The sequence below is a fragment of the Tyto alba genome, unplaced genomic scaffold, assembly GCF_018691265.1.
Source record: "Tyto alba isolate M040663 unplaced genomic scaffold, T.alba_DEE_v4.0 Super-Scaffold_45, whole genome shotgun sequence".
Classification (NCBI taxonomy): Eukaryota; Metazoa; Chordata; class Aves; order Strigiformes; family Tytonidae; genus Tyto; species Tyto alba.
Genome location: NW_024881321.1, coordinates 3,498,572 through 3,515,975, shown reverse-complemented (window position 1 = coordinate 3,515,975; position 17,404 = coordinate 3,498,572).

Below are 17,404 nucleotides of genomic sequence, written 5' to 3'. Positions count from 1 at the left end.
TGATTAAAGTTACTGTGAGCACCCTCACACCACTTTCTGCTCTCTGGTAAGCACTGTGATATCTTCCTTTTACCTCTGGAAAGAGCTCTCCTTGTTTGGAGACCTCATGGCTTGCTGATTTGCTTGTGGAGGGTCCCCCTGATTCTTTCAATAGCTCAGGGATTTCCCTGAGAATGTTTACAGTATTTCGCACATTATTTTCACCACCACAGGAAAAGCTAATCACTCAGCAGTTCAAGGAAGCAGTAGGAAAGACAAATTTCTATATTTTCTTCTTGATGCCAAATGTGTACAGTTTCTAATAGATTTTAATTTTGCATAAGAAAACCCAAAATAATGAGAGCACAGTGCACAGGTTTCATTCCATCCAACAGGATCAGCTATTTGTTTATAAGAAGCTGTGGCTTGTCACATCTCTCCTCTCTGTTCAAAGGGTAATATTACAAAGAAGTTAGAGAACAGCATTGATGAGAACACCGTTGTATGTTAATGTGGTGCCTGAAGGAGCTGGGTCAGGATTTACAACTGAAATATTTAACTTACAGTATAAATTCTTTCATACATAGACTATAAACTCTTTTAGGTTGGAGCCTGGCACCATGTGTCCTTGATCATGATACAGGCCAGAACTGCAGTATAAATTTTAAAAAAGAAAGAGTTTATAATAAAATGCGTCAGTAGCATGAGGAAGCCTAAGAATAGTTTGAAAATATTGCCACATGGCAATGGACTATGACAAACTGCTTATGTCTGTCATAGTTTATCATCACTGTACAATGATTAACCCAATATCATAATGGCGTAAGAGATGATTTTTCAATATTTCTGCCTGCAAGGGTTTGAAGACACAAGGTTTTCTGTCCATGGGTCTCTGGGAAGGGAATGCCATAAGGAAATCATTTCAGGCAGAATGATAGAGGTGCTGCTGGAGACACCTTTTTCCAAATATCTCTTTTACTGGAGTTTACTTAAAAGAGAGGAGGACCTATCTGATTACTTTCTTATAAACATCCTGCTGGATCTTGACCAGGCCTTGAAATGTGACTTAAATCATTTATATTCTGGAAGGATTGAAAAAAAAGTTTATTTTGGCAAAGTCATCCCTATGAACAAGCCCAACAGTTTGGGTAATTTTTCTTCTTAAGTTTTACATATAAGGCAGTATAGATAAAAAGGAGAAACTCAAGAGGGAGAGCTAAAAAGAGAAAGAACCTGCATGAGCATTAAAAAGATAAGAAAAGAAGAAATGTAATTAGTCTACTTAGCTCTTTTTCACTTGAAAAAGAGCTTTTGTTTTGATATTCTGTTGTTTAAAAACTGTGCTGAAAGGTGTGAAACAGCATGAATCCATTTTTCACAATTTCATGTTGCCTGAGAAGAATTACATCAGCAGGTCTGGATGAAGGGTAGAAAGAGAGAAGTGCAAACAACAAAAAATGTGCAGGGGGTGACCTAACAAGAAACAACTGCCAACAGTTTTGCAGCAGAGAAGAAAAGAAGGAAAGGTGAAGAACAGGCAGGACATAGGATATATTCCTTCCTTCTCCCAGGCAAAATGGCTGGGGTGTAAGAAATGATGATTGTTAGATTTGAACCATTCACTATTAACCTTAAATCTGTGAAAAGTACTTGTAATGAGGATCACTTGTAGGCATGTATCAACATTAGCAATCATAATTTCCTTCATTTTTTAACATCCTCAACGAATGTCATGACTCAAGTGAAAAAAAATCAGTATTACTCTCAGGCTCTGAGAAATGCAGAGAAAAAGTCTGCTTTTCCCCCTGGAAAGTAAAAGGAAAACTAAGGTCAGATTTATCAGAGTCCTGCAAATAATGAATAAAAGATTAAAAAGTGCTTGGCAGAGAGTTTGTGTTAATCAGTATCTTCTCATGTGGGCATGTTTCCTCCAGCAAGCCTGTAAACTTTGATTTTGTGTAATTGGGAGGTTAAAAGTTCTCCTAATTATCATCCACTTCTATGGGGAATGTAGCACCTAGTTTGCAATCATAAAGGTGAGGGGTTTTTGAAGTGCTGCTAATTATGAAGTAAATTTGCCATTTGAAGCAAAATTCAAGTGTGGATCCAAATGAAGCCTCAGAATCACCATTTTTGTCAATGTAAAAGGGAAGGTCAGGTGGCTACATTTTATAATCTTTTCTTTTATAACTATGGAGATAGTAAAATGGAGACGAAGCATGAGTGGTCAAATGTGTCTATTTAACAGATCATTTAATGATTGTGATCAAATATTTCTTGGTGTGGTATCAGTTACATTAGTTGCCATTCAAAGTCATTAGAGAAACCCTTAAAATCAAATCGCTTGCCTTAAAAAAAGGGGAATAAAAGTGAAATTGCAGACACTTCTGGAAGAACCAGCTAGAACAGTGACAAAATGTGTGATTAAAGATGATTGTCTGAAATACATTTTCTGACTTCTACTCTGACTCTGGCTCCTAGGGACAGAGAAACAAAGACTTCTCCATGGGACTCCGGAAGACCAACCTGCTGAATAAATATTAGGGTCAGTGAGGTTCACTAGAAATAGCCATCAACAGAGATCTACCAGCTTTTATTTCATATATTCAGCACATCACTAAAAAGCTCTATATTCTGCACATTAAAATTGATTATACTGGGCTTTCCCCTTTTCACATATTTCTCCCATCTGGAGTACAGGTGTAGGTGAAGGTCTTATACTTGTAAATCAATGAGAGAAATTATTATTTTCCCATTTATATATTATATGGACTTCTCTAGAGTCATAGATGATAGAGAAGAGCAGTTCAATGCAGAGTAACATATACCAGTCCTATGTTTTACCTAGAGTTACTTAATGGATCTGGCATGGAATTAAAACATAATTTCAGAGCTGCACAACTGAAATATGAACCCAAATTTTGTACTAAACTCTGCCAATCACTAGTCCTATTGATTCTGATGGATGCAGGGTTAGACAATTGCAATAACTTCATTTTTTGTTCAAGACCAAAATAGTAGTTATATTGACAAAGTGTATTTTCCAGAGGTAGAGAGTTTGGGAGAAATAACAAGATACTGTTGCCATCCTGCAGTCACAGGGCCTTATGCAGAATTTTCTTTCATGTGCACATGACTAATTCAATGTAAATGACCCATCAATCTGTCAGTAAATTAAAAGTTAGTGTTACACTTTGTTTTATGAAAACAGGTAACAGGCTCCGCTTTTCATCTGAGTGGTGACAGACAGCCTGCCTTTTATACATGGCTGTACTACATGTGATCCCAGTAGAGCAACATATTTTGATTGATCATAAAACCTTCAGCCCTCAACAGCAACAGTCATGCTAGATGCAAAACCAAATCTTGCCTACAACATGGGCTATTACATTCCCACCAGACTTATTCTCTGTCCCATTATATTCCAAGTCTCACATCTGGACCTTCCAGGAGCTGAGTCCCCTGAGTTGAGGGTGACCTAAACTCAAAATGTTCCAAAACAGATACTGTGTGATTGGTATCTCCACTCTCATAGCTCAGTGGAGGTGTCTAGAGCAAGATATTCCATCATACAGAAGACATAACTTGTGAGGGAATGGGTAAAGGCAGTCTCAAGACACTGAGATAAAAGTCTTCAGGAAATAAGAGTGACTGCACAGGACACCTCACTCCATTTCAACTGCAAAGCTCAATTCTTTGTTCTTGTCTTATTAATGGGAACAAACAGCACACAAAGAGGAGGACTAGCACAAGAAAAAGTAGTGCACTGTCTAATAGGTTATTAGTAGACCATCACACATGATACTGATGCCTGATTTAAGAAACTGAAAAGATATTTTCAGCATCAAGAAGATCAAATGGACTTAGATTTAACTCTTCTCCAGTGCATTATGTTGTTATAATAGACAATTTGAAAATTATGGTTTGACAACTGAAGAATTGTCAGAGACGGTGATGCAGAAAGCTTCATTAAATCAGTGGCCTTATAGACTGAAGACCAAACTTCCCTTTCGATGACAGCTGTCTTTTTGAGCTACATCTCCTGCCATGGTACAAAGACAGAACTGAATTTTTAAAGTCACGGGACTTTGCCTCAATCTCTTAAGTGCTACTGCATGACTGAGTAGATCTAGAGAAGGGTAAAATTAACATTGCTTTAATCTTGGGGGTAAAAGTAAGTAAGCCATATCGGGAATGAGAGGTTTTACTGAAAGTAAAAAACATACCATCACTGTGAGATTGAAGAGTTTCAAGGGACTATGGAGATCTGTCAACCAAAGTTCCTAAATCCTGCCTACACAGTTAAAAAGCATCACTTTTACCCCAGAGGACTAGCCCATCTTGACAATTAATTCAGCGTGAGAGGACAAGATATTCAAATAAATATAAGAAATTAAAAAGCTGCAGTTCCAGATTGTCATGAAAGAACCAGAAGAGTGGGATTCAGTTCAAAATCAGGACACTAATTTAGTTGTCTGTGTCCAAAACACCTTAATTCAGATGTCTATGCATAAGTCAGTTGTTTAAACTCCTGTTATAATCAGTGAAAAACTTTACAGATGGTGAAGCCTAGAGAGTGACTCCTCTGACTAGCTACCTGGGATGATACAATTGCTGGTATTGCTGCCAGTCAAGATGCCCCAGAGTATCCAAGATAACCCTACAGGGCTGGCAGATATCACACAGGACCTACAGGAGACCTCTGGAACTAGTAAATGGATACCAGGCAGGACACACAAGAGCATTTCAAATGGCGCTAGACACCCTTGTTGAGACACCTGAGTCCTTCCAGAAGAGAAGTCCTGCCCTGTGAGCTGGGTTTCATCCTCATCTCTGCTGGCACTACTAAACAGAGCTGTCCCACACACAGTTAACTTAACAGAAGCACCCGGTGCCTTTTGAGATACCTGGGATGAACTGGCAGCCTCTGGACACTGGTATGGGAGGGCTGAGTCTCCCTAAGGTCCTGTGTCATATCTGTGGAGATGTCTCAGCTACTGCATGTGAAATGGCACTGGTTGTTAACGCGTGAGCAGCTCCCATTGTGCTGGGAGTTTTGATGCCTTGCTCACATTCAGGCACTTCCACGTGGACGCGTGCATTGGAGTATCATGCTTGCCAACTGAATGCCTTCCTAGCTGTGAGTTCAGTTCAGGCCACTGATCAAATTATCATGGTGTATGAGTAAGCTAAAAATTCTGTGCGGCAATGTGTTACAGGTTAGCTAAAGTCTCTGTCACAAGGTGGTAAAATAAGTTAAACACCCAGCATTTGCTGTGGTTCCTTGCACAAAACATACACAGCACATTTTAGTGCTCTTGTCTGATAACTTTAGTATGCATTTGAAGCTGATGTGCCATCATTCATCAGCTTCTTGAAAGAACAGGTCCAATCATGAGGTTCTATGGATTCCTGAAATTTGCTTTCATGTGTGCCATTGATAAATTATGCATTATGTGGCAAGAATAGGCAGCCAGTAGAAAGAGGATGGCATAGGGAAAAGTCTGTATCTGGCTGAATTAGAGGACAGTATCAAGGAACTAATATTTTTTTGCACAAAAGAAGCCCTGGCACTAGCATAAATTACATACTAGATGGGCATTTTAGTAGCACTGCTGAAAATGCAGAGACGCTGAAAAAAAATTTATAGACTCTGTTCAGAAAGAGCAGAGTGAGGTCTTTGAATTATAAAGTATATGCTGCTGAAATATGTCACATTCCCTTATTAATGGATGATAGATGACAAATATTTCTGTAACTGTCAGTCCTGCGCTGCTTGCAATCAAGAGGTGGCAAATGTATTTTACATGCATCAGCAGTGTCATTTCCCGCCAAATTTTATGATATCATCTGGAATGTACAAGATCTTGAAAGTGCTTCTTCTGTGCCAATATTCAAAAGTGCAGTAGGCTGACCTGAATGTTGTACAGTTGTTTAAGTATATCTGCTACAGGCAAAATAACAGACCAGCTGACCTAGAATAAATACAAAGGGAACTAAGATACAAGGATGTAAGTGATTAATCACAGTCAATATATGTTAAGGATCTAGCTGTTATCAGGAAACTCTGATTTAGTTTTTTTTTTTTTTAAGAGATTACGAGTTCTGTTGGCAGTGGTAATTGAAAAGATGTGGTATTATTCAGACCCAGAAAGTGTTTGGCTTAGTATCACACAATATGGTGATTAACACAGGAATTTTCTAGGATATCAATAACGTACATATTGAGTAGCTTGATACCTGGATGTCTCAAAAATCTCAAAAAGATTATTGTCATTACGGTCTTTATCAGACAGTGTTATTCCTAGGAGCTTCTGTAGAATTGGGTGAGAAATTTCATGATGTTCAATAGTCTCTCCTGTTTGGGAAGCTAATGTAAAATCCCTAGGGGTGCAACACAAAGTACTGTTGAGAAAAACAGTACTGCCAAAACCATAGAGAGGTTCATCTCATGATATGGTAGGCTAGAACCTAGCCAAACCAAATTATCCATTTAAAAGCAGGCAATGCAGACCGTTCTTGCAGAAAGGAGTTCTGTACCCTGGAAAGCACTGACTGAAAATAGCATTGGCTTCTAAGGGAAAATGAACTAGCATGAGCTCCTGTATGATACAGAGGCAAAAAGTGCTAATTCAATTCTTGTCAGTATAAACAACAGAATAGTGAGTAGGAGGAGGAAATTGACTTTTCTTTCTGTGTGACATTATTGGGACTGATGTGGAATAATGTATACAGTCCTGATGTCAACATTTTAAAAGGAATGTTGAAGTACTACAGAGGATATAGAAATAAGCCACAGATATGTTTTGATGGCTGAAAGGGGAAAAAAAAAAAAAAAAAAGAGAGAACAGTGAGAGCTCAATCTGTTTATCTTATCAAACAGATCAAAAGACAGCTCAATCATAGCATATAAGGACCTTCATGGGGAGTAAATACCAGTTACTGAATGGGTCTTTAATCTAGCAGAGAAAGGCACATCAAGAACCAGGGACTGGAAGCAAAGCCAAATTCAAATGAGAAATTAAACACAAACTTCTAACAGAGAGGGTGATTAGCCACTGGGTAAAAAGGAGCTGATAAATTTTCTGTCACCTCGTTTTTTGCAGTCGAGGATAGATGTCCTTTTCAAAGAGTATGTTTAATCAGACCCAAGTGATCCAACTTAGTATGGCGGTAACGGTGTTAAAGCTTTTGGCTCAGGAAACAGATCATGGTAGAAAACCAGATGGTCTCTTCCAACCTCGATCACCGTATATCTCGGGAGTACATCGTCCAGTACTGAGTCCAACCCTACTCTTAATTCTATTATGATTTCCTCCATAAACCATGGTGAGGTTCATTCGAGTACTGTTAGCAGATACCTGGGGTTAACACATCCCCCCTAGCAAAACAGCAGAAAGGTAATGGAGAAAGAAAGATGGAGGAACAGCTCACCTAGGCGTGAGGAAAAAGGAGACTAAGTAGACAGGACATGACAGAGGTCACCTGTACAACAGTCACACCACAGAAAGGCCTGCAGCAGATTAGTAGGTAAATACTGAGCTCAGTACAAAAGGGGAGAAGATAGCTGTTTCTGCTGCAACTCAGGGATACACAGAAAGGCAGTTTTCACACAGAAAGGAGCGTTTATTGCATGTTTATTAACAGTCCGTTCATTTCCCTGTGCCCCAGGACACAGGTTTTGCAAGCCTGAATTGAGGAATGTAAACATGTAAATTTGAAAAATTGGCATGAATAAAATGAACGTTAATTGTGTTGTGTCAGTTATCTAGCACTTCATTGCAAGAGAATTCCAGAGCTCTTTGTATTATCTCATGACCAATAATAGAGGATTTAATTCTAGGTCAGGTTCTGACATTTTTACCAACATTCAGTGTGCTTTCCTCTGTACATAGTTCAACCAAATGAAAGGGAATATTTGTGTAATGTGATAGCTCCCATGCAGTTATAGCAACACCAGGCTTTAAAGTCCCTTGTTTGTGCTGTCTTGGGCTATTTCTGTACCCTGTAAGTGCTGAAGAAGACAAAAAGTTGACAAGAAAGAAACATTTAGAGTAACTTTATAGCCCTGAAATCCCTTTCTGCTCAGCCTACAAGTTCTTCACTAAATAGGTTGCCTCAATTCCTTGGGTAGAAGAAGTACAGAAGAGTCATAGGCATAGCTTGCCCCCTTGAAACAAGTAAAGATATCCTTCCTCTGAGAAAGAAGACCCTTGTGCATGTGTCCGTGTGATCCAAACCATAATCTCAATCTGGAATGTGCATCACCAAAAAAAAGCAAACTGTTTGGATTTCCGGAGGCAATTTGTAATCTGTTTATTCAGAATAAAAACTTCCTAAATTAACATCTGACAGATGTTACTCTCAAAAATGTTTTATTAAGTCCCAGCACCTTGAAAATATTCTGAGTATTCCTCACAGCAACACAAGCCTTGACACCTTGTTGGATAAAATGCCTACAGCAAGAGGAAAGCAGATGTGCCAAGTCAGCTAAAGCTCAATGCGCGAAGCAAAAGGGCAACAGTTGGCAAGTATGCAAATATGATATCTGTTAAATATACCCTCTTGGGATTGCTTGTATGCAAGGTGATACAGCCTCAGGACTGCCTTCATGACTGGAAGCCCTCACCAACATTGCTTCAGATTACAAAATCTCTTTTCTATGCAACATTGAATCTTAATGTGGTGGCTTTGTGGTTTTAATACCTTTGGATCTTTATTGCTAACATACAATGCAAAAGCAGGTTACTTACCTCAGGGTACATTTAAGAGATTTCTTGCTAATATGGCCTGAATCAATACCATAGCACGAATTAACGTGAACCTCAAAATAGCAAAAACCCCTACACTTACAATATTGCAAGGGTTATTTAATATTAGTGAAGAGAAGCAGGATAGATTGTGGTACTTTTGGGGCTCAATATTGAACATTCATGGAATCAGGTAGGCACATATCCAACACAACTTTTAACCCTATGCTTATTTTGCAAGTATTTTACTGGATAAGAGTATTGTAGAATTTAGGGATTAAAAGGATTTACCAGATTATCATGTTCACATAGCTCCCTTTTCTTTTGGAGTGCCAGGGTAAAGAACTCATACTTACTGTCTGCACTTTTCTAATGTACTGCCTAAGTAATTTCTGTATTACCAAACAATAAAACTTACACTAGTTCCTCTAGGTCGTTATTGCTCACCTTAATGAACTTCACCATTAAAATATTCTTTCCCCACTTGTCTCAAATTCTTTTTTTCTAACTTCATGGTACCAAGTGCTGAATGCCAACAAAACAATAATGAGAACCATATAAAAATTAATAAGGATTAAGTTGCAATACTTCTGCAATGCATGTGGTTCCATTTTAACTACCAGTTGTTAGCAACACCACTGGGAATTATGTAATTATATTTCTGCCCACTTAGTTAAAGGTTTCCTCTGTTGCTGTCTAGTTGATGTGCTGATTTATTGATGGGTGAAAAAGAGAATAACCCAACCAGTTCAGCTAGCAGATTCCAGCAGGAGGTCAGTAGAACATCTGCTCTGCAATTCACAGTTGTCCGTTTATTCATATGCAGAGTTCTGTTGTCCCGGGAGTAGTTCAGTCTTATAATACACAGATTTATAATAAAAGGAAAGATCTGGTTCTACTGAGTACTCAGAAAGTTATTTTTTGCTTTACTTAAGCTGAGAATTCTTAATTTTCCTCCACAATATGGAAGAGAGTTTGTCATGTCAGATTTACTGAAAAGATTCTTGTGTATCTAAAGAATTATCTCCTCTTATTGCATGAGTAAAGATATTTTTTTTTCTGTTTCTTTGCTGTTAATTACTCATTGAAATTAATTGGTTGACAGCTGTTACTCAAGTTGTGGCTATGAATGGCCCTGAATCAAAACCTAGATATCCTTAAATGGTAAGAAATCTTGGATGTACACGTGAGCCTCACAAACAGCCTTTCTCTGTAGAGGAAGGTAATGCAGTAAACAACTGCTCATTTCCTCCCAGCTCCAAAAGCCTCTAAATGCCTGAGCAAGCCCTATGTGAACCTGCATTTTCCAGTTCATGACCCTTTGCAGCTCTAATAATAGGATGTAGACATCTATTACAGCTGTAGTAATAGGGCCATACAACATAACATTTGCCATTCTGAATCAGGCAAATCAGCTATCTCATTCTGGATACTGTCTGTGTCACTGACAAATAGTAGATGCTTGTGCAAATGTAGGGGGAAAAAAAGAACAGTACGTCAGAGGAAATTCATTCTTTGTTAAATGCTTTTTATGCCCTGGATAATGACAGTTTATTTCCTGACTTTAGTTGTGCTTTATAAAAGTAAATTCAAATTGAACTCCTGGAATATGCTTGCACAGGACAGCACACTGGTACCTGAGCTCCCAGGTGCAGTGACAGCGACTGAGTATGAGAATAACACCTACATGGAGGTGCCTATGCATGTGGCTGCAGGGAGGCAGGTCCCTTTAGGTGTCTCAAATACCTGAGGGCATCCCAAATGGCACTGAATATGCCTAGATTAGGCTCATTATCCAAGACTATAGTCAATGAATTCAAGAGAATGATTTGGCTTAATAAAAGTAGGTCAACTGCGTAGAAGCCTTCCTCTCCACTGACTCTTGGGTATCTGCCTAGCAAAACTACATTTGGGTGTTTTAGTCTTGAGCTGAGTCCCAAGTGAAGTTGCAAATTAAAAACTGATCAGAACAGGGGAGGCAAACCTCTATGTGCCCCACAGTATCCAGCAAGTTTTCTCCTGTGAAGAGCTTTTGTCCTCTTGAGCACTTCATGCTTCTCTCCCTATCATATTTACCTCCACAGACATTGAGCAAGCTTCTCTGATGGTGGAAACTTGCAGCTCTGTTGACCATGAATCACCAGCGCCAGCATGTGCCTTACATAAAGCTAGCCTGTTGGTTGCCTGGGGTCTCAGATAAGAAGGACTTCTATAGGTCCCCTCTTCCTGTAGGTTTTCTGTGGTTTATGAGATCAGCTAAGGACACAAGCAGGATTAGAGGATCAGATAAGTGCACATCCTGCAGTAAAATGGACTCTGATAACTTGCCTAAAAACATTCAGATTTTCGTCTCTTGGCTCTCTGTGTCATCCTGAACTTGAATTTAATTACAGCTATCTCCTCTGGCTGGTTGCCCATGTATTATTATCCTGTATATCATCCACTATTTGACATTTATTTGTTCAAAATGAAAATGACCTTTGCTCCTGGAAGATAATAAATTATTTTTAGAATTATAGTACTTCCCTGTCACTTAAAATAATGCTCACCCAGAAAGACACGTTAGCACCAAAGGCAGAAGTAAAAACCAGAGCTTCAGATATGTGAGCAATCAAGAGTGATAAATGATGTGTATTGGTGGCTTGCCATTATTTCTTTTACTGTGTGAATATATTTAATATCTACAATATCTTTTAGTAAAAAGGTTCATATTTACTTTATATGAAAGCTCTCCTCGTGAATCTTCAGGAGAAAAATAACACAGGGCTCACAGCTTTATCCTAAAAAATAGTGTTCACTAACTTGAAAGACTTTCGTGTTAGAGATACCTGGTCCCTTTCTTTTCTTCCAGAACTCTGTAGCTCACCTTTTGCAACTGTATCTTTGGGCAGGAGATGAGGCCAGGAGGAAGCCTTATTTCGCTTACTCACATGATGCATTTGCTGAGGGTCTCTAACTCATTTCAATACTGAATACCAGACCCAGCTGACGTAGAAACAGGAGCTTTATAGACATTTTTTTCTCTTGCTCTTTGAGAAGCAAAATTCCCCTAATGCTCCCCAAACTTCTTTAATATTCAATATCTGCCCAGTTCCTGTTGTTTTTCCTTTATGAGCTGTGTCACAGACTGCCATAAATGATCTGCAGACTAGTTGGCCAGCTTGCAGAAATTCAGGTGAGCTGAGAAGACTTGCTAAGGCACACAACCAGGTGCCTTAACTGTTGCAATTTTATTGCCAAGTAATGCCTGTCAGTGTAAGTGGGACATTTCATTGTAATGAACGATCTTCAAACATGCCTGGGGTGACTAGAAATACGAAAAGTAACGCAAATTAGATGGATTATTAGAGACTCTCATTTCCTATTCATCACTAAGTACAGGCACATAGCATTTAAGAGCAGCTTCCTGTGTCCCTGGCTGGGAATCAGACTTTTCACAATGGTCTGCCTGAGCAGTGAAGTACTTGCATCCCACCTGTTAAAATGGCATAATGCCAGCACAAAATGTATTCATCACATTGAATGCGAATTCTAGTTTAGAAGAACATCCAAATTTTCTTCTCCTGTCTAAGTGAGGAAACCAAGCCTCAAAAATGTTTGATTTTCAGACCACTGAAAAACTTACAAGGTAGATTGGTGATAAATCCTCTTTGCATGCTCTAAGGGGTTCCATGATAAATAACAAATGCTGAAGCCAAGTGGCTCAGCTGTTTCTGAGCCTTTCTGGATCATGCTCAGAGGCAAATCAGGAAGAAGAGAAGAGGGAAAACCTGCATATAGAAACTTAAAAAATGCAGTCTTAATGTTACATGCCTTTGAAAGGGTTTAAGCACAGCATTCTAAGCACTTACTACAGGATATACATAAGGTGAACATTTGGAGATTGTTACTCAGAATATTCCTGGTGTAACAAGGAAAACTTCTTCTTCTTGATGGAGCAAAAATAATTCATATGCGGCTGAGAAAAGAGAAGTGGGCAAGGAAGATCAGCAGTCCACGAACCTCAAGTTGAACAGAGCCAAGGCCAGCTTTCCACCTGTGCAAAATCTGGAGGGGAATAAGGTCCAGCAGCAGGATCAGACAGCCTTAACTTTCTGTTCCAGCTTTGGCACAGTGCAGGTCATTTTGCCCTATGTGCAAAACAGAGACTGTAGAGATGGAGATATTATTTTTCTAATGCCATGCAACAAATATTTTTTCCTTCATCCAGAAGATGTTTCTGACCAATCCCAAGACACTGTGATCTCTGCATGCAGGTGACAGAGGAATGGAGTCCTCTTAGTGAGCTTCCCCGGTGCTGAGGAGCAGCACAAAGCTTTTATTCCACCAAAGTTCCACTTCAACATGCAAAATACGACTTACAAAGTGCGCAAGAGTTATCTGCAATTAACTTTCTTTCCACCTCTCTGTTTCAGTACCAACAGGTGTGTCCAGCTCTTCTCTTTTTAATTGAGAGTAAAGACAACAGCTTTAACAAAAAAGGTAGAAAATTAACACCACGGCTCCCAGAGAAGCAAGAGCTAGCAGTCTTAGTGAGGTACACCAGACTAAAACTTTAGCTGATGTCAGGCTCACAGGCCCTCTAAGGCCAGATGGTGCCACATCTGGGGGCTCGGAGGTAGACAGAGCTCTGGGGAATGGCAAAGGAAGACCCCAGGAGAGTGGAGAAGTACACAGAAAACAACCGAGGCCTGGACAGAACCCAGAAGTGTGGTTTTCTTTAGTCTGGTCCCAAGTGCAGCAATGTAAGGCTGAGAGCCCTCTCTGTTTTCTCAGCCTGTCAGGAAAATTAGGATAAGCTCACAGACAGCCAAATCCTTCTTTCAAAATCGGGGGAGACAGTTCTAGGAGGCAGCTCTGGAGAAGTTTTTTCCCAGGCTAAAGGAAATGAGCCTTGCCTCAAAAGTCCACAAGGGCACTGTCAAATAAACGTCCCACAGAGACCCCTCAGAAGTAAAAGGTGTATTTCTTGTGAGCACATTTCCTTCAAATTTTATTTATTTGAAGCAACTTTGGATAGGAATAATTTAAAAGTCTAGCTATGAGAAGTCAGCTCTAGATTGTTGCCTGCTAGCAGGTTCAGCCTGTCCATTTTTATACCACTGTAGCAAGGAATCACTTTCTGTGCCTATCCTTTACTCCTCCTCTTTTAATCTTTTAGTACGTTTCTATAAGTTGTATTTTTGTTCTCGCTACTACCAATGAACAGATTCCCAAATATGAGATCCTGGAAAAACTAAACTTAAACTTAGACAACAAAAATTTGTGGATCCATGTAAAGAGTTTGTCTGGGAGAGACACTTTTTTAGTAATAGTTATTATATTACTAAAAGGGGATTATAGACATCTAATAATTGGTGTGACAAGTTATAGTTAGTCTCAATTATTATTTCTGTATTCTCTGTTTACTCATTATGTTTTTCCAGTCACTGTCTATTTCTACTAAATCTTTCTAATAATCATCTGAGCCGTTCTGGTTCAGAACCTTCTCTGGGAAGTTTTTTATTTCCTAAATCAACAGTATCTACAAAGTCTGACATGCATCTGTTTTTTAAAATGGCACTGTAACCCCATCACTCAGAATACCTTAAAAACTTCTGATGTGTTACACTGGGAACACTTCATGCTTGCATAAATTTCTACTTTTATGCAAAGATCTTCCTTGGAGGATCCCACAAGCAAGGATTAGCCTAGCTGTAATTTTGTATCATACTTCCACAATATGCTCTCTCCTTTATCTTAAAAATATTTCCACTCTTACTTCTTGGTATGTAGATATGTGTTAACAATAACAGATAAATTACTACTTTATTGACTGGCAATCACATAATCCAATGCACTACAATACCAAGATTATGTGAAAGTCAGAATTCTTGCACCATCCATGGGAGCTAACTTGAGTATGCTAGGCATCTATAGCAGTTGAATCACAGCTTTAAAACCAAAAGACAGTGTTTCAGAGAGATTGGTTCTCTGAGAAATGAAGACTTAAGGATCTGTTCCATACATCCTCAAACTCTGCTTCCTGGAAAGGCAGACTTGAGGGAAGAATGAGATTAGCAGCATGAATAAGGCTGAAAAAAGGCTTCCAGGTTCATTTTATAAGTACCCTTCCCCAACAATAACCTCAGTCTCTCCCAAATCCTTTATCAGACCCAGCGCAATGGATTTCATTCTTCACATCTTTCCAATTTACAGCCAACCCCTAGGATATTTCCATATTCTCACCCCTCTTACTGCACTTTCATCTCCTTTCCTTTTTTTCTTTCTCTATGTGCTTCAGCAGTCCGAAACCCACCTGCTGTATTTCTACCAGTCCCCACTTCATTTGCTCCATATGCTTCTTCAATTTTACCTGTTCCTGGATTTATGTAGAGGTGAGTAAACAGTCAGTGGCTGCTGTGATGATGCTGGAAGTATCATGCACTGGTAGGTTGATTGGTTCCAGGCAGAAGGGGGTCACATGTGAATTCTGCATCTTGTACACTGAGAGTGGGTATTACTAAATGGTTACCCTAATGTATCCAGTCATCACTGTTCATAAAGATCTAAAAAAAATTATAGCCTTGAGATGTCAAACTTTCTGCCAAATTACATAGAAGTTGGCCAGTGAGTTCACTAAGTATGAACTGGCAGAAACAGAAGCAGAGAAACAAGGTAAGCATATACACCTTTGTCATCAGGAAATTGGGGTAAAAGAGATGTAAAAGAGTCCATCTTTAAGAGCACTACTTTCCTCATGAAAATGATCAGCTGCACCCACAGTAGTGTGAAAGAGTGGACATCAGATAGTCTAACTTCCAGAAGTAGTGCCCTAATACCTGTCACAAAACTGACTGTCATAAAGTGTCCATAAAGTAAGTCAGATAACTATTAAGGTGAAAATCATTGCCTACAAATTAATCTGTTACTAATGTAGAAACATTACATCAAAATACATATACATTTTTTTACTATCTTCTTAGTCCTTTAGAACATCATGGTTTTCAATACAGATTAGGAATATCAGACATTATTAGGAGTATCATCACTGAGTTCAGTGGATACATGTGGTTGCCTGTAAGTTATATTGTTCAGATCTATTATGCTATTCTACTGTGTATCAGAAAACACTTCTGCAAATTTAGAGCAGAGGATTTGTTTTTACTTGTGCAGAGTTACTGTTGAAAGGAAAGTAAGTCACTTCATATGGCTTCTCTGCCTGAAAAACTGCATGGAAATGGAGGAAGTAAAGTATTGCAGGGAAGAAGCCATAAACTGTGGATGTGAGTTGTATTAAAAGCTCACAGGCTACTGTGAATCATTTTACATCACACATTCTCCATTAAAGCCAGGGGCATAAGGAGACCTGACCATAGTCTCCTTTCAAGATATATAATGCCATGACTTCACATGAATTAACCCCAGCAGGTATCTACTGATGGAGAATCAAGTCTCAAGGCAGCAACGTTATTTCATGTATAATGACAGAAAAGCACAAAGACTACCTAGAAGAAAATTTGTGCTGGTCTTCAGTGTCATCCCTGCTTTGCTTTGGAAGGGCTGCTTTGTGCCTGAGGGAGGAGTCAGGCACCTAGCAGTGACATTTATGGAAATTGTTTATATGTGTTAGGATCAGAATATCCACCTGGAGTTTGGGTGTGCTGTTCAGAGTGGAGAATTGTGCATGCCAGGGGTATGTTTCCTCCTAAATGCATGCATGTATTTCTCAGTTTTGCCATGGGAATTGCAAGAAACATTTGTAGATGCAGGATCCTTGAGAGAAAGCTAACAAGACAGACAGTAAGACAAGATACTGAGGGGGAAAAGTGGCACAGATGCACTGAAAGCATTAAAGCTACTCTGGTTTACGCTTGCTGAAAGCCCTATTTGGAGATGAACAGCACATTTAAACAGTATTGAAAGAGCAAAATTATAACCTCAGCTAAACTAAGGACTGAAACTTTGGCCTGTTCATGTTGCATGCATTTCAAGAAATTAATAGTTAGTAGTATTCAATGCTACTGAAGCATAGTATATCTGCAACTGTCAGAATGTTGATGGTGATAAAATATGTGGTTAGGATGATAGGAAAAGTTCGCTGGTCACCTCCTCACCACTTAATAGGTTTCACTTCTAAAATGAAGCACAGAATTATCTAAGATTAACTGAATGCAAATATAAAGTGTACTTTGTAGAGGATCTGAGTCTTCTTGTTCTGTTGAGGATGAATAGAAGAGGGCTCAAGGAGGGAACTATTGCATCCTGCTACTTCCTTTAAAACAATTTTAAGGAACGACAGGTGCTGCTCATAGCTGTGACAGTATGTGACTACCCATTCCAGGCAGGCAATAAGTAGCCTTGAGAGGCATTTGCTGGCTCTTCACCTCCCAGGGCCGATCAGCAATTGAGATGCTTTGTGCATTCTGCTCCGAGAAAGTAAAAGAAACTTTGGGTGGCTGCCTGTGATGCTGCAAAGGGTGGCATTAGCCCCACTTACTTGTTGCTATGGAGATCCATTCTGTCATCCCACTATAATCATTTTGTCAATGACATTTTGTTGTTTGCTTATGAGCCTGCTGTTAAGAGAAAGCATTTTTTGTGAGAGATTAAGAGCTGCTTCAGACTCCTGCTTGCACGTCATGCAGAAGAGGGCTGAACCAGTGAGTGCAGGAGAAGTGCATCAGGAGTGATCT